Source organism: Lycorma delicatula, chromosome 5 (assembly GCF_047948215.1).
Source record: "Lycorma delicatula isolate Av1 chromosome 5, ASM4794821v1, whole genome shotgun sequence".
NCBI classification, from domain to species: Eukaryota; Metazoa; Arthropoda; class Insecta; order Hemiptera; family Fulgoridae; genus Lycorma; species Lycorma delicatula.
In genome coordinates this window covers 12,378,831-12,391,647 of record NC_134459.1, presented here as the reverse complement: position 1 = coordinate 12,391,647, position 12,817 = coordinate 12,378,831, and positions in this window count along the sequence as shown.

The window sequence follows — 12,817 nt, the reverse complement described above, 5'->3', positions numbered from 1 at the left end:
TCATGCACACATAAGCACCGCGCGCGCGTAAATACATATACACACACACACACCAGGAGTTAAGAAATTATGGTAGCCCTTAAATAAGTTTCAATAGTAAATATAGAAAAATGAAATTTAGCAAATACTTCTACCGTGGAAAAGTTATTTTATTGTCGTAATTTAACATAAAATATATGCATAAAACTTTCTTCATTTTTTCTTTTTTATTTCTATCTTAATGCATGTGAAATAATTTTTGGCCTAAGGTAAATTTAATTACTGCTGCTGGTCTTTTTTTTCATCACCGGAAATCAGCTGTATTCGAAGTAGAGAGTTCTAGGGTTCAAATCCTAGTAAAGTCAGTTTCTTTTATACCGATTTGAATTATAGATTGCGGATACCGGTGTTCTTTGGTGGTTGGGTTTCAATTAACAGCACTTCTCAGGAATTGTCGACGTGAGACTGTACAAGACTACATTTCATTTACATTCATACATATCATCCTCTGAAGTAATACCTTACGGTGTTCCGGAGACTAAACAGAAAAAAGAAGAAGTCTTCGGGACCACCGTTAGGTATTGTTTTAAAGGATAAGATGAAATGGCAATTTTGTTGCGTGTGGAAACGTCATGTCTGATTTGGATTCGAACCCGGGATCTTCGGCTGCTGCTAGTCTAGCTGTTGTTTTTCCGATCGACCCGTATAACATAAACTTCCGGATTGAGCCTGCAGCAGAATCTTTGATTGACGATTTTTATTCGTTCTATCTGCAATAGCTTTTCCAAATTTGATCATCTATTTCTCATTTAAACTGAAAACACCTAATGTTTCCAGAATATCAACATTTTTTATCCTTAATTTCTTTTATTACAGTCAGAAAATTATTTTTAACCGCGTTGTATTTTTTTTGATTAATTATTTTATTAAAAACATAAATAATAACATCCGCTTTCATGTGACCTTCAACAACCGATCGGAAAAAGTGTTCTTATAAAGTGGAGTAAGATTATGCAATTAGGTAACGAATAACAGTTACAACAAATAACAAGGAGTATTTTTAACGTATTAATCTAAATATAATAACAGGTTGTTTTATTTCTTATTGCTGTACGTAGTCCCTTATTACCGCATTTGTGATGTAATCAGTTATTCGAAGCGGAATGGAAGGAAGGAGGTATAGCGCGGTGAAAGTACAAATCTGCTGCGGGGAAAGTATCGGGTGACACTGCCTCCTTACTCCACGAGTCCGTCCGTGTCATTGAAAGATGGTTCGAGTCGGCAGATACCATTCGACTAATCGTGGTGGCGCGGTTACGGTTGTTTCGCTGGAGGAACCGCAGGTGCGGAGCAACGGTGTGCAGCGTCGCATCAAAGAACTATTCCGGTTCTTTATTTAAAATATATTTTTAAAATTTATAGTTATTAATACTTTAACGACTAGACAGTAATTTCGTTTTTAAAAAAATTAAAAATTGTAGTCGTACAAGGAAGCGGTACCAAATTTTAATTGACCCATTAAAATGAGTTATTTCATCGCGTTATTTATTTCATCCCGTTAAAGAAGTTATTTCATCATAAGGAAATTAAATCGTAAACTATTATATAACAATTTCCAACTTATTGTTAGTCAATTAAAACAATTTTTTTCTTAATTTAGCGCGTGTTAATTACAATATATTCTGACGCTACAATTATTCAATTAACGGCAGCTATTTCATTTTCTTATAAAATGTATTTATTTTAATTTTATTATTCAAATTAATATATTCAGCAATTTTATTTCATTTTTATTTTTATCGCCGTTTCTTATTTTCTAATAAAATTGTACAAATATTCTTTAAAGTAATTAATAAATTAGAAGCGTTAAACAAAAGAAGCAAATTTATTCTTTAAAAAAGATTTTTTTAATTAATAAAAACACTAATTATAAAATTGTGAACAAGATATCTTAAACATAGTTAAATTTAAAAAAATAACTTTTTAAAATTTAATAAATAAAAAATTATCAAAAAATACGAGTGAAATAAATACGACTAACGATGAAATTTTCTTCGGTGTTTAAACTTATTACTTATAAATAAATTATGAAAAAAAAATCCCGTATAATGATACAGAAATGTTTAGGTCTGAAAACTTTACTTCTTGTTCTGGACTATGGAATTCTGACAGCTGTAACCCTGATCGAGGATACTGGAAATCAAAACGTTTCTGCAGGTAAATGCTACATATAATATAATGCTTATATATGATTTTTTTAAATAAAAAATATTTCTTTTCATTTACGATTTAATTAATATGTTTTGTTTATATATATATATATGTATATGTGTTTATTTATCCTAGGTACAATTTATATATATATAAATTGTACAGTAATGTTTCAATGGACACTAGTACAGTACCTAGGATAAATAATTTTATTTAATTTACGTACCCTAATTCCTAATTACAGGCATATAAACCTGAAGAAGATGTATAATTATTACATATCACATTAAAAGATTATATGCACGTACTCATAGTTATGCTACCAATTTTACAGATAAATAGTTTATTACATACTACACGTTAAAAATACTATTTTGAATAATTTTACACCTATCATTAGCATACATAACGGATTTTTTAAACATTTCTATAACATTAAAAAACAACATTTTTTTTTAAATATTTTTTTTTAATAAATAAATAAAATAAAAAATACAGTTGCAACTATAAACTTGCATTGATACAAAATTTATCTATTGCAGTTTTTAGGTAACTCTTCCTCCAGTAAATTAGAACAGTTTCTAATTTACGCGAAAAAAATGGTTCCAAAATTCATTCAGTTATAAAAAAAAAGAATTAAGAAATCGACAAAAGGTTGTATAACTTTCTTAGATTTGCCATCAAAAGATTTTTATTTTAAATACGGCATAGGGCTTATAAATATTAATTACTAAATATCTTGTGTACAATTGCGAGAAATACTATCCATGGATGCCGGTATGCTTTGGTGATTGAGGTTCAATTAACCATAAATCTCAGGAATGGTCGGTCTGAGTCTGTAGAAAGAGTAAACCTCATTTACATGTCATATCAACATATCAACCCCATCTCATTAAACCTGGGGAATTGTTTACTACTTGAACAAATTGCAACGTACACCTTAGGAAAATAAAAATAAAAAGTTATAAAAAGATCAAAATATTCAGTTAAAAAAATTTGGTTCCGATTTGACACTTTGGTCAAACGACTTTTTTCCTTAAACATTATGAAGCACTAAAATTAGAAATGAGAAAAGAGTTCCAATTCTTAGTAAAATATTTTGGGTCAGAGTTGACCTCCTTGACTAAATTACGTTTTTATCATTAAATTATACCGCTTTTGAAGTTTAATTGCTAAAAGAAAAATCTGATGTGGACATCAAATGACTTTCTTGTACGCCTATTAAATTACATATACACATTTTGTTAAAATTAAAAAGTACATAAAATTTTATTTCATTAATAACTTCTGATATTTTTTCATATTTTTTTATTATTATTATTATTGAATTATTGTTTATTATAAATTATTTTTACAATCATAGGTTAATAATTCAAATCAGGTTAACAATAATTAATAAATCAATATATTTAAATTAAAAAGAAAGTTTAAAAAAAAAGGGTTGAAGTCTGATTCGAACCGATGTGCCATACCCTTGTAAAATTTTATTCTGCTATAACTCTGGAACTAATGAAAGTAAGTACCACTTATGTTATATCTCGAAAAGCTCACAATGAGGGCTTATTACTGCAGTTAAGAAAAAGTCCAAATCAAATTGTTTTTTGGATTTTGAGGTTTTTGGATACTTTTGGTTCAGTCGATTGCAATCAAAAGGGGAGATGCACAACTAGATGTTACAACAATCCTAAATCCAAAATTCCAACATCCTACGGCTAATCATTTTTGATTTATGCGAGATACATACGTATGTATGTACAGACGTCACGCCGAAACTAGTCAAGATATATTCAGGGATGGTCAAAATGAATATTTCCATTGAAATCTGGAAACCAAAATTTTTTGCGATCACAATACCTCCTTTTCTTCGTACAAGAAAGTAAAAAAAATTGAGTCCTATTTGATCCTCTTGCTCGACAGTTATCTTATAAAACATTTTTTAATAACAACCATAACTTAAAAAGCAGATAAAATATTAGAAATTATAAAAAATTCAAAACATCGTTGTATACTTAATGCAAGTCTTACAGGAGTTCCTTTTACTTTCCCGTCTAGATAGCGCTATAGCAGAGGTAGAAGGGAAAGTATTGTAATCGGTCCGATTTGGGAATATGCGGTTTTCACCGGATCTTGACATTTTGATACCTAAGGATCACAAAAATCCGGAAGGAAATCTTCCGGATGTATCTACATGTGTTCGGTGTCGTTCTCTAAATCACCTTATATCTCCACAACTACCGGACCGTTTGACCAAACTTGGTCAGATTACTTCTATATATGGGGCATTGATGCCATTAAATTTTCAAATAAAATATCAAGAGGTGAGGCTGTAGAGCAAGGTTCACTCTCAGTATCTCGAGGTTTCGCCTAATTTAGGTCATATTTTTCTTGGGCACATTTGTTTTTTTGTTTGCATTAGATACGCGCTTTTCTGATAAATGTAGTAATATACCGATTCTAAATAAATTCTAATTTTTTCTGACTTTTCTTTGTTTTACTTTACTCATCTTAAACCATTTTGTTCAGAATTATACTCTTTACAAATTTTCTTCAAAAATTTAATGTGTTAATAACTTATTTAACAAAGTTATCAAACAAAAAAAAAAAACAGGGTTTTTTACCCCAATTTACTGGTTTTCACACGAGATTTCTCATAAACTACTATAGATACGGTTCTGGAACCTATTTTATTCGATTTTTCAGGTCGAAAACCATACGAAATCATTAATTTTTCTCCTTATTTACCGTTCTAAAAATTTCAGTACGACCTGATTTCACCGGGGTAGCTGAAATCCGAGCGAAATTTCTCACTAGCCATAACTCGCAAACGAAGCATTTTAGAACATATTTTTGTATGAACTTTTTACGAGTAGAATAGGTTATGAAAGTGCCGAGAGAATTTCGTGATACAGTCTGTAAATATTAGATTCTTATATAGTTTTTTTTTTATATCCTTTCTTGTTTTTCTCATGGGGCAGATTTCTCAACTTTTGCGTTCCTTACCGATCAATTATTTTTTGACGCCATCATAACGTAGTGTACCATTTTTAATCTTTTGTTAGATTCTAATTAATTAATCAATCAATGACAATCCCTATACTGTGATTCTGAGCCATGATTATCATCATCATGATCATTATGAATTTTTTTTGTCTTCAGTCATTTCACTGGTTTGATGCAGCTCTCCAAGATACCCTATCTAGTGCTAGTAGTTTCATTTCGGTATATCCCCTACATCCTACATCCCTAACAATTTGTTTTACATATTCCAAACGTCGTCTGCCTCCACAATATTTTCCTTCTACCTGACTCTCTAATATTAAAGCGACTATTCCAGGATGCCTTAATATGCGACCTATAAGTCTGTCTCTTCTTTTAACTACATTTTGTCAAATGTTTCTTTCTTCATAGATTTGCCGCAACACCTCTTCATTTATCACTTTATCCACCCACCTGATTTAACATCCTTCTATAGCACTGCATTTCAAAAGCTTCTAATCTTTTCTTCTCAGGTACTCCGATCGTCTAAGTTTCATTTTCATATAAAGAGACGCTCCAAACATACACTTTCAAAAATGTTTTCCTGACATTTAAATTAATTTTTGATGTAAACAAATTATATTTCTGACTGAAAGCTCGTTTCGCCTGTGCTATTCGGTATTTCATATCGCTCCTGCTTCGTTCGTCTTTAGTAATTCAACTTCCCAAATAACAAAATTCTTCTACCTCCATAATCTTTTCTCTTCCTATTTTCATATTCAGTGGTCCATCTTCATTAGATTATATATTTTATAAATATTTAATCATAATCTTACCAGCTCTCACCGCAAACCTGTAATAAAAACCTTAAAACACACCCTATACACTCTCACGTACCTATGTAAATTTTTAATGATTGTAATGGAAGAGAAAGTTTTTTGTATTTAATAATAATAAATGTATATGTTTAAGTATAATCAAGTTAGTAAATATATATATTATTTTTAATTCAAAGTTGAAAGCATTTTCGGCAGTGATAAACGTAACGATACCGGTAAAAAAATTTGTTTATAAAAATATTAAAAAGATTGTTGTATTTATTTTATATTTAATCACATAAATATTTAAACTTTACGGTACATCTCATATTTGCTTCACTTAATACAATAAATTTACAATTATTTTATTATTTTTTTATAACTTTCTAGAATCAATGGTGTCACTAAAATAACTGGTTAAAAGGTTACTAAACAATATACGAGTAATGCGAACAAGTTTACGTAAATATTTTATACCGGTTTTTATATAATAATAATTTTAAAATATAACTTAAGAATTTAATAAGAAATCAAAGGTTATTCGTAAAAGCGGAAACGGAAGATTGAAAGAAAACATTATTGGTAATCTATCGTTAATTTAAATAGCAAAACATCGTATTCTAATTCGCTTATACAACGATATCAATATTTAATTTATATGAAAAAAGAATTACTTCTCTGTTATTGATCAGGTTTCTGTAACCTAAATCTCTTTACCAAAATTCTCCTGAATAAATAAAAGCACATTGTAACCGTGCATATAAATTATGCGGCAAAAATTGTACATATAAATTGATGGTTTTAAAATACAAATTTTAATATTCTTCGGATATTTAGTTGCGAATATCAAGTTGTAGATCCTTAAAATCTATTTCTCCGTTATTACTTAGGTTGAACTACAGGGAAACGATCTTAAACAGTCCTTTGTAGAAAAGAAATATTCTTCGTAGCCAGCAACATAAAAAAAATTTCAACATAAATTTCAAATTTCAACGTAGCGCGTTTTATAATGCTTCAAAAATAATTTTTAATGAAGTTATTCTGAAAATTTCTACTGCAATTTTAATGTCGTAAATTTTTTTTCTGTATTCTGTAGATCTTATGAAATCATCTTTGTACCGACAAATTATTGTTTAATTATTTTTCGAAATACTAACGGTTTACTTTAATTAAAGCAGATCTATTTTCAGTTGAGTATTCAAAAACAACTGACAACACAGTTGTAGGATTTTCCCGTCACTCGGCTAAAACCGCGGGAAATTCCTACAACTGTGGGTTGTTTCTGATGCACGGCTAACACACACAACTTAATTTAAAATATAAATCATTTTATTTAAATACAATATTTTGTCGTTTATTTCTTTTTTTCTCTTTCTGTTTAGCCTCCGGAACTACCGGTCGGCAGATTGTTGTAACCGTGAGGCTTAACGCTCCAGATACCGAGTCGACCGGGCGATCGAGTTCAAACCCAGCCAGACTTAATTACGTTTTTACACTTTAAATATTATTAATTTATTTTATTCCACCGCTCACTTTTGACGTCACAACATAGCGGTCGACTACAACAACTTTTTTTGGGGTGTGTGATTTTGCAAAACTTTTTTTTGCAAATATTGTTATTTTTTAATCGTTAACAAATGTGACTAAGAAAAATATGACCTTAATTAGGCGATATCTAAAGAAACTAAAAGTGACTTTGCTCTACAACCTCATCCCCTTGACCTTTTAAGTTGAAAATTTAATGGCATCATTGCCCACATATAAAATTAATCTGACCAAGATTGGTCAACATCGGTCGAGTAGTTCTGGAGATATTAGATGATTTAGAATGCGACACCTAACACCGAACACACACACACGTATTTAAACGAACATTTGGAAATTTTCCATCCGGTTTTTGGGTTCCTAAGGTGAAAGACAAGATCCGGTGAAAACCGAATATGCCCAAATTGGACCGATTATAATATTTTCCCTTCTAGAGCTGTTATAGCGCTATCCAGACGGAAAAGTAAAAATTACTATTGACTGTTTACTGAATACTACTCGTACCAATCCCTAATGATCCACACATCATTATTTTCAATCCAGTAAGCGTTTAGACAAAATTTAATAAAAAATAAATATTAAAAAAAACAAAGGAATGCTTCCAGATAAATAATCTTCCAAGCGGTGGTCGTCTATCCTTTCCGCAATCCCTTGAGATATCTGTATATATTTACTTGAATGGGAGCATCCTGACCCATAGGGGAAGACACGCATAGGTGGGGTGACGATCCCAGTTGCCACACCACCCCCTTTGTTCCTAGCCCTGATGGGTACCGGTCATCTGCTAGACCCTCAGTACCTGATTACATATTTCAGTCATCAGTACGACCTTTATCAGAATGGCACCAATGTAAATGCCTCAAAAGTCATTTCTATCGGTATTAAAACCCATCAACTATCAAAAGATATTTTTCAAACTCACCTAAACAGAATAAAAAAAAAAAAGCTGATAACCAGTAAAAATGTGCAGATTGAGCTATAACAAAACATTAATCTCATGCCCTGAAATATTGCTCGCAACATCGCAATTTTGACCTTCCATACAAAAGGAACCAAAATTACCATCAATCCACGAACTTACCGAACAACAACCTGGCACAATTGCCGAATACGTCTAGTCTGGCGGAAAAGCACTCAGACGGATCCCTAGCCACCCAGGCTACTATTTTATACTAAACGCCCTTTGCAGTCCTTTCAAGCGGCAAAAACTTTAAACCTTTCAACAATGCACCACTCGCCTATAACTTTCCAGTTAGCAGAACCAAACTCGAACCCATACCCTCAAGCTCCCTGACCACCTCTGCACGCTTGAACTCCTATTTTGAGCGGGCGTACAGCACATGACATACATCATCCAATACTAAACACTGAGGGCACTGACCCGAGTCAGTCGATCGAAATCGAGCTAGCCTGTTCCGAAATGCGCCATGCTCGAAAGGAACTGAGCCACATGCCGGTTCGGGGAGATCCAGAAGGTGACTCTCAAGGCTGTTATGTCTTGAAAGAGATCTGGCGTATACCTCCCATTTGCCGTCTTAACTCACCTGTCCTGCCAAATACGAAAACGTTCCTCCTATATTTACCGAATATTCTACGCAGCCAGTTCACCCGACTTATTTGCAGCGTAACTGACGTTCCGACGCAAGGACATCGATCGATTTAACGCCCGTCATAGCCAAAATTGCGTCGCGTGAAATGGTCCTATAACCCCCTGTCATAGAAAGTAACAGGAGATGTTGAGCTCTCAAAAGAATCTCTCGGTAGCTTTTATACTTTCTGTTTTGTACATGGTGTACCGAGGAGTCTTCGAAAGTATGGACTCTTACGCGGCGTCCGTTTGGGCCCATAGGTTGGAAAGAAATCGAGCACTTATTCAAAATTTAAGGTGTGCCCAGCGCAGAGCCTTAATTGTACGCACTGGTGTTTTTAAAACAATATCCTACGAGGCTACCACTATATTGGGAAAGGCCCTCCCAATCAATTTAGTGGTGAAAGTTCGGGCGGTCATGTGGAAATTGCGAAGAGACAGGGAGCTCGAGATATTTGGGGTGCGGTTTCGAGCCGGGAACTGGAGCGGAACGGTGATCACAAAGCAACGGTTCTAAATTTCGAACGGTTGCCCATCTCCCGCCTGCGAAGTAGGCTTTACAGCCTCACGATGGAAGCATGGCAGCAAGAATGGCGCGCCACGACTAAGGGAAGGTCTTTGTATAGATTTACAGAGGATCTGGGGGGAATGGTATGCCTCTCCTTCGTTTTTAAGGGCAACGGGAGCCCGAGTGCTCTCCAACCATGTAAATTTAAACCAATATTTGTTTTGATTCCACCTGGCAGCTGATGAGCTGTGCGGCTGCGGGGAGGTCCAGTCGAACAAACACATGATGTTCGACTGCCCAGCTCTTGGCGGGGGCCAGAACTCAGGCCACCCGGGAACTTAGAGGTCAAGGGGAAAATTGGCCACTCCCAAGCGGTGAGTCAATGTGGCGAGAGCCGCATTGTCGGACCGTGTGGGAGTTCCTTGATGCGGTTGCTTCGTTCAACCGATATCAGCAGTTAACCTAAGGGAAGAGACTCCTACTGCACTGCTGTAGGAAGCTAACCAAGAGATATGGCTGGCTACCAACCAGATTTAATGGTGGGCAGGTACCTGCTAGCATTCAGCGGCCTAGGCGTGGCATCAAATCACTGTCTTTGACAAAATAAATTTATTTATTGATATTTATATGTTTATAAATATACGGGGTGCGCCTACCCATTTTAGTGATATATGACAAGTGGGTGGTGGGATACACAAGTGAGTGGTGTATGGTACCTGGCTTTTAGGTAAGTTTTAGGAGCTAGTTAGGACACTGGTTGCTAAATTGTTTCATGGCTCAGTATTGCTGTTTGTGGCACAGACATTCGGTCTTATGCTTTAGAGCGACCGAATGGGGTGGTGGTGGGAGAAATCAAGCAAACCAATACTTTCAGTTTGCCCAAACAGGTGGTGAGTAAAGCATAATCGCCTTGCATACACCTTTATTCAAAATTTTCATAGTTTTAAAATTTAGACTCCAATCGGTGTGGACCACACTAAGAATATCGAAAAGGGCTTCACAGGCTCTCTTAGCAACACAGAAAATGCGTATACTGTAACAAACACTTTTTTCTTCAAATAATAAAAAAAGAGAAGCTAAAGAACAGGCTCAAGTTTCTGTAATGAAAATCTTCTTCTATGCTCAAAATGCGTGTGGAAGTAATCCGCCTCTGGGGGACTACATAAACTATAAAAAATTAACCGAATTAAGCAAGATCCTGTTTTAACTCTATGTTTTAATATTTCTTCTGTTCGTCTGTGAGACATAAACATACAGCAATGTGTTTTATGAAAGTTTTCAATGAAATTTCTGGTTATTAGAGCAGAATGATCTATATGTTAATTTTTTTTATATTTTCCGTTTAATGACTGCTGTCTTTTTGAGAAAAAGGTGATGCAAAGGTGTTATGCATATTGAATGCGTGGTCTCTCCTCTATTCCTGACATCATACACCATTTCCATTCCATTTCTCAGCGGTTACACATATGATATTCTACGTTTAAGTCAAAATTTTGTCTCTGATTATTCTCCTACGACCACATCGTGCCTTTCTTAATACATTACAAATATTTAATCTTAAGTTATTTTTCAATAAACTTATTTTTCTATCCTCACACTTGGTCACCTTATTTACAAAAACATTTGAAAAATAGAACAGAAAAACATGAGGATATTGGAAGTTTCTCCTAGTCTATGTTGTCAATAGTCCATAATATGATTGATATGTGGGGGCTCCTGAAATCGGTGGTAACAGTAGGATTATTTCTTGCACTAGATGATCCTTCCAAAACCAATTACGACATCAACAATTTTGTTTTGCGCTTTACTTTAATATCTATTAAAGCTAATTTTTTTTAATTTAGCGTAAAGTGTATAAGAGTACTGTTTCACATAATCGCTAGTAAAAAAAAAGAATAGTTTAAAAATATTTCAATTATTAAGAAAAAAATAGTTTTATTGACCATTTTCAGTATAGGGCAAAAAAAGAAAAAAATATATAAACCTAAAAAAGTATGATGTGTTTAAGGATAAAAGTTATTCGAATAATACAGATAAAGTTTACCAAGGATGTATGGGAATAGAATGCCTATGTCAGGACAGAAGTGAATAAGTAGAATTACAGTAAACATATATAATTTTAAGCAATTTATTTATAATAAGAAATTGGGAATATTAAAAAAAAAAAAAATTTATTTCTTAGGCATTAAGAAAAAGTTAATTTATTTAATGCTGAAATTCATAATACTGCTGCAAAAGATTAGATTATTAAATAGAAGATGATGATTATAAAGTCAATTTTTTGAAAAACTAAAATATCTTCTTCTTCATCATGGTATAGGAGATTCACCTACAACGGTTTCAAAGGGTTGTCAGCGCTTTCTTGGCCGTCCCACACTTCTTTTGCCTTTCAGTCGATAGTGTATTATTTCCTTCGGGAACCTTCCATCTACCATCCTATTAACATGATATCCTTCCACCTCTCCCTGTTCTCTACTATTGTGTCACACAAGGGTAGAATATTTAACTCTCTTCTGATATCCTTGTTCCTAAAACGATCTTGTCGAGTGCACTCCTTTACCGAACGCAGGTATCTACTGAATTTTACTAAGCTGTCTCTTTGATAAGACCCAACCAGCAAAGCCATACAATAGAGTATGAACAGCCATTGCTTTATAAAACTTCATTTGAGTCTCATTCAGCACCTTCCTGTGCAGTGTTGTTATTGTTCCAAAATGGCTTGAAATCTAGAGATCTTCTTATCGCAGTCTCTATTACTCTCATAAGTAATATCACAGCCTAGGTAATTAAAATGAGATACCTATTCAAGAATCTTATCTCCTAGAATGATTTTTTATCTAACAGGAAACTTTCCTAGAAATGCCATGATTTTTGTCTTTGTCAGGGATATCTTTCTATTATATTGAGAGCTTAAACCATTCAGATAGAACACAAATCATCTTTTGTTCTTTGAAGGATTACCTGATCATTCACAAATAAGATGATATTGATGGATACATCAGGGTTTCCCTGCACTCTTCCATTCTCTACAGATTTCATCTATACATATATTAAACAGAGAAGGGGACATCCTCCCATCACAGACGATGTCTTTCAATACATACTTTTAATCACATTTATTAAATGTTGTGAAGTCCCTCTTTTCATCATGATGAACCATAATTTTCCTCCGAGTACCTTATCGAAGGCCTT